Raw genomic sequence first — 5,614 nt, 5'->3', positions numbered from 1 at the left:
AGCTGGGACTACAGGCTCCCACCACCACGCCCGGCTAATTTTTTGTATTTTTAGTATAGATGGAGTTTCACCATGTTGGCCAGGATGGTCTTGAACTCCTGGCCTCAAGTGATCCACCCACTTTGGCCTCCCAAAGTGCTGGGATTACAGGCGTGAGCCCGGTCAACTTACCAATTTTTAAAATGTGTTGATCTTTACATTCTTGACTTCTCTATCATTTCCATCAAGACTCTTTAAAAGAACCACTGTAGACTTTCCTTTCAACATTTAGCACATTCTAAATATGTGATAGAGCACTCACTAGTTGAGAGCTTTTGTAACATGGTATATGGTAAGATTTACTGGTCAGTAGTGTACAAGTCTACCAAGTTCGAGCTCAGTGACAATGTACAGGGGCACCCAGATTGTGGACAAATAATAAGACTATACTGGCCGGGCACGGTGGCTCATGTCTGTAATCTCAGCACTTTGGGAGGGAGGCCAAGGTGGGCAGATCACAAGGTCAGGAGTTCCAGACCAACCTGGCCAACATGGTGAAACCCAATCTCTACTAAAAAATATAAAAATTAGCCAGATGTGATGGCACACACCTATAGTCCTAGCTACTCAGGAGGCTGAGGCAGAAGAATTGCTTGAACCCAGGAAGAGGAGGTTGCAGTGAGCTGAGATCGGGCCACTGCACTCCTGCCTGGGCAACAGAGTGAGACTCTGTCTCAGGGAAAAAAATAATAATAATAAAATAAAAGACTATACTGAAATAGACTTCATATATCTTTTAATGCTATTCATTTATCAAAATTTTTCATAAACTAGTTAATACATTAATACTCTGTGTAAAAAATAAAAATTAAAAATACTCTGTGTCTATTTTGCAGGAAGAAGAGAGGGAATAATAATATCTATTGACCACTTACTATGTACCAGACACTCTTCCAAGTGCTTTTTAGGTATTAAAGTTTTACTCTTCTTAACAATCCTTAACAGTGGGTACAGAATTAGGCCCTCCAAGATGTATACTACAAGAGGGCAGAGATTTTCTCTTAATGCTCTTTGTTGTATTGCTGGTACCCAGAACAGTGTCTGGGATATTTAGTAAGCACTCAAATATTTGCTGAATGGATAATGAAGAAATGGAGGCAAAAAGAATTTAAGTGACTTGCACAAGGTCACACACAGTGACACAGTCACAAGTTGAATCTAGGCAATCTGGTTTCACGTCTCAGATTCTTAACCACTAGGTATGTATATATTTGGAAACAACATTCCTCCTTTACCTCTTTTCACCCTTTAGAAATATTTTCAGTGTAAAAATGCTTCCACGAGCCAGAAGTTGTGCTCATTGTTTTGCAAAGAAGAGAAAGAAAAAAAATACAGTTTAATAACATATAAACACTACAGTGTATCTGAATTTATTAATACTCCCACTACAGATGGCAGTAAGCACTACAGAGCAGGGAGACAGGTATAGGATAACAGGTTACTACCATGGATTTTAAAAATATATACAGTCTATTGTTGTACATTATTATAATATATTCACACATATTATTTAGCATAGCATTATAATCAATCAGCACTACACAGTGCAGTATTAAATAAGTCATGCATGTACAGCTAGACTTGCTGTCTTTTTAAATAGCTGAATAGCATTCCATTAAATAGACGTGTAATACTATAATTTAGCTCTCATCCCTATCAATAAGCATTTAGATTGCTTCCATGTTTTCATGCATATCAACAATATAATGAATATCCTCGTACCTGTATCTTTACCCTTTAACATGCAATAAATCTCTAAAAGCAAAGTTTAAGAGTGCACATTTTAAATTTTAATAAATATTGCCAAGTTTTCCACCAAACATGCTGTTTGTTTTATTTCCTCAAAGGGGTATATACAAGAAATTTTTTCTTCATGATCTAATCATTACTGAATAAAATCAATCTTTTACCAATCTTACAGGTAGTAAATGGAACTTTATTTTCTAATTTGTATTTTTCATTATGAATAAAAGCTAAACATCTATTTATATCTTTCATATGTTTATTGGCCTTTCTGCAAATTGCCTACAAATATTCCTTATATGTATCATGTTTAGAATCTTAGTTTAATGTTTGAGTGAGTTTTTTTTTTATATGAAGGTCTTCCATTTTATGTAGTCAAATTCATCAATCTTCATTTTTGGCTTATGCATTTCGTATCATGCTTAGAAAAAGCCTTTGTTATGCCAGTATTATGAACACATTAGCCCATGTTTTCTATGCTATTTTCATGTTATTTTTGTTTGCTTCACTCTTTCATCATCTAGAATCTATTTTGGTAGGAAAGGCTCTCTAACTTGTTTTCCTCATTCAATAATATATCCTAGATATCTTTCCAGATAAACTATTTTGCTTGTTTTTGAGATGGAGTCTGGCTCTGTTGCCCAGGCTGGAGTGCAGTGGCACGATCTCAGCTCACTGCAATCTCTGCCTCCCAGGTTCAAGTGATTCTTATGCCTCAGCCTCCCGAGAAGCTGGGATTACAACTACTTCGTTTTAATTGTACATACAGAATTCTACAATATAACCATACATAGTTTTCTTGTTATTTATCAGTTATATAGAGCACTAATAAGCATTTACATTTTCCCCTATTTTTCAATGATTACCAAGAATGCTCCCATTAACACCCTTGTATATGCCTCCTTGGACGTGTGTGTGTGTGTGTGTGTGTGTGTGTGTGTGTGTGTGTGTGTGTGTGTGTGTGTGTGTGTGTGTGTGTGTGTGTGTGTGTTTGAAGATAAACATTAAGACATTAAGATGCAGAATTACTGAGTCACTAGTGTGTATCCTTTTTTTTTTTTTTTGAGACAAGAGTTTTGCTCTTGTTGCCTAGGCTTGAGTGTAGTGGCACGATCTCGGCTCACTGCAACCTCCTTCTCCTCAGTTCAAGCAATTCTCCTGCCTCAATCTCCTGAGTAGCTGAGATTACCGGTGCCTGCCACCATGCCCGGCTAATTTTTGTATTTTTAGTAGAGGCAGGGTTTCACCATGTTGGCTAGGCTGGTCTCAATCTCCTGACCTCAGGTGATCCACCCGTCTCGGCCTCCCAAAGTGCTGGGATTATACGCATGAGCCACCACACCCGGCCATGTGTATCCTTTTTTTTTTTTTTTTTGATACTGACAAATTACCCTCCAAAATGACATGCCTAATATGCTTTCATTTTAAAAATTAATCACCTGTATCCATTCATTCAACAGATATTTAAATGTTTTCTTTCTGTTAGGCACTGTTCTAGAGGTGGGGTACACAGCACAATAACAGCCATCCCAGACAAGAGCACTACTCTGGTGATTAAGAGTGCAGGCTCTAAACTGCACCAGGTAGTCCCAGGTACTCAGGAGGCTGAGGTAGGAGGACTGTTTGAGCCCAGAAGTTTGAGTCCAGCCTAGGCAACAACAAACAGGAGTGCAGGCTCTAGAGACTGACTGCCTGAGTTCAAATGGTGGTTCAACAAGTACGAGATGTCTGACCTTGGACAAGTTACTCTACTCTTGTGCCTCAAGTCCCTTATCAATAAAACAGTAACAACAATAATAATAATAATAATAGTATCTATCTCACAGGATTGCTGTGGATTGTTTTGCCTACAGTTTAGAAAGTACTCAAAGATTTCTTATACTTAAATTTGCTATTACTATTATTTTTGCCAATGAGAGGCACAAATAATATTTCATTATGCAATCATCATTTTCCTGATAAAAAGTAAGACTGAACATATATTTTTACTTTTTTAGCCTTTTGAATTTCCCATTCTATGACCTCCTGTTTAAATTCTTTGTCTATTTTTTTCTGTTATGATATTTGCATTTCTCCTTAATGATTTGTCAGAGTCTTTACATATCCTGTGCATTAATCCTGTTAAATATGATGCTAATATTTTCTAGTATGACACCTATGCTCTGACCCATAAACTGTCAGGTTTTGTTTGTGGCCAAATCACAAGGATGGCAGTATTGACTACTGTTTTGCCAAGAGAATTTCAAGTCCTGCTCTCTACTTTAAAAGGTTTGTAATTACTTAGATTACGGGAAGGAGGTAGCAAATACCCTCCAAGCAACTGAGAGTAAAAACCAAAGGCTTAGGAGCAATTTCTAACTTACCTACTCTTGTCTCCTAAATACCTGGTACACGATCTTGTACATAAAAGATTCCGGATGAACAAGCATATCTGAATGCAGCAAAATCTCCTTACTAGGTTACACACTTCTTATGGGCAATGATGGTGTCAAACTTACCTTGGTATCACTCCCACAATGCCTAAAAGTGCTTTTACACAGAACAAGCACTCAAATGTTTTTATAGGATAGATTGCATCTCTGAACGTACATGAAAGTAGCTAATCAATGTAAAACAAAGCAATCCCCTCCTATAAGATTACACCCTGATTTGCAGCGGCAGCTCTGTACAGAGTCTGATGTTTGGGTATCTCCCTCTTAAATTCACTGTGTTTCAGGTGTTTGTTCTAGAAAAAAAAAAAAATGTCCCTGGCAATTACTGTGTCCTAAACCTGTCTAGGTGCTGTTAAGACCATGCCCATTTAATATTTTTCATGTTTTAGTCTCTCTCCAAAGCATTTCTTCTCACTACCATTATTTAACAATAAGTCCATTTCAGCATACTAGACACAGCTTTTGGGTCTCTGGATTCTATTCTTTTCCCACATACCCCGCCTGGTTGAGCTCTCCTTTGCTAAGTGCCGCTAGACTGGTTACTTTCCAGGATATCACTCTTGGTGATCTAGGCTTACAGTTTCATGTGAAATCATGAGACAATGTGGTGCAATGGAAAAAAAGTGCAGGATTGTTGGAGCCAGATGATCTGGGTTTGTGTACTGGTTCAGCCATTTACTAACTATATGACCTTAATAACCCTAAGTATCAGTTTCCCTACTTTCAAGTGGGGATAATATCAATAGTATCTAACCCATCTGTGTCATAGGACTGCAGTGAGGATTAGAAAATTAGATGACAATGCAGAAATACTTCATAAAGAATTCTACAAATATATGTCACTACTATATGAAATATGGCTCAAAGAAGTATCAGTAAAAGGACTCCACCAGACAAGTCACTCCATGAGGGCTAGTGTCTGACTGGGTCAATGGCTGCATCTTCAAAGCCTGGTATATTTGTTGAAAGAATGACAGAGAATGAAAAGAGAACTTATCAGTGACTTTAGCCAAATTAATAAATCTCTGGGCTCTGGGTTTCAATTTCCTCGTTTGTAAAGTAAGACCATCACCTCCCACCTCAAAATATTGCTATGAAGAGTAAAAGAAAATAATATTCATTGACTGGGCATGGTGGCTCATGCCTGTAATTCCAGCACTTTGGGAGGCCAAAGCATGTAGACTGCTTGAGTCCAGGACTTCAAAACCAGCCTGGGCAACATGGCGAAACCCTGACTCTACAAAAAATACAAAAATTAGCCAGACATGGTGGTGTGCATTTATAGTCCCACTCACTGGAGGGGTTAGGGGGCTGAGGCAGGAAGATCACTTGAGCCATGGAGGCTGCAGCTGCAGTGAGCTGGGATCATGCCACCGCACCACAGAGGGAGGGAGGGAGGG

This window comes from Colobus angolensis, unplaced genomic scaffold (genome assembly GCF_000951035.1).
Source record: "Colobus angolensis palliatus isolate OR3802 unplaced genomic scaffold, Cang.pa_1.0 Scaffold68, whole genome shotgun sequence".
Lineage (NCBI taxonomy): Eukaryota > Metazoa > Chordata > Mammalia > Primates > Cercopithecidae > Colobus > Colobus angolensis.
This window is presented reverse-complemented; position numbering follows the sequence as displayed.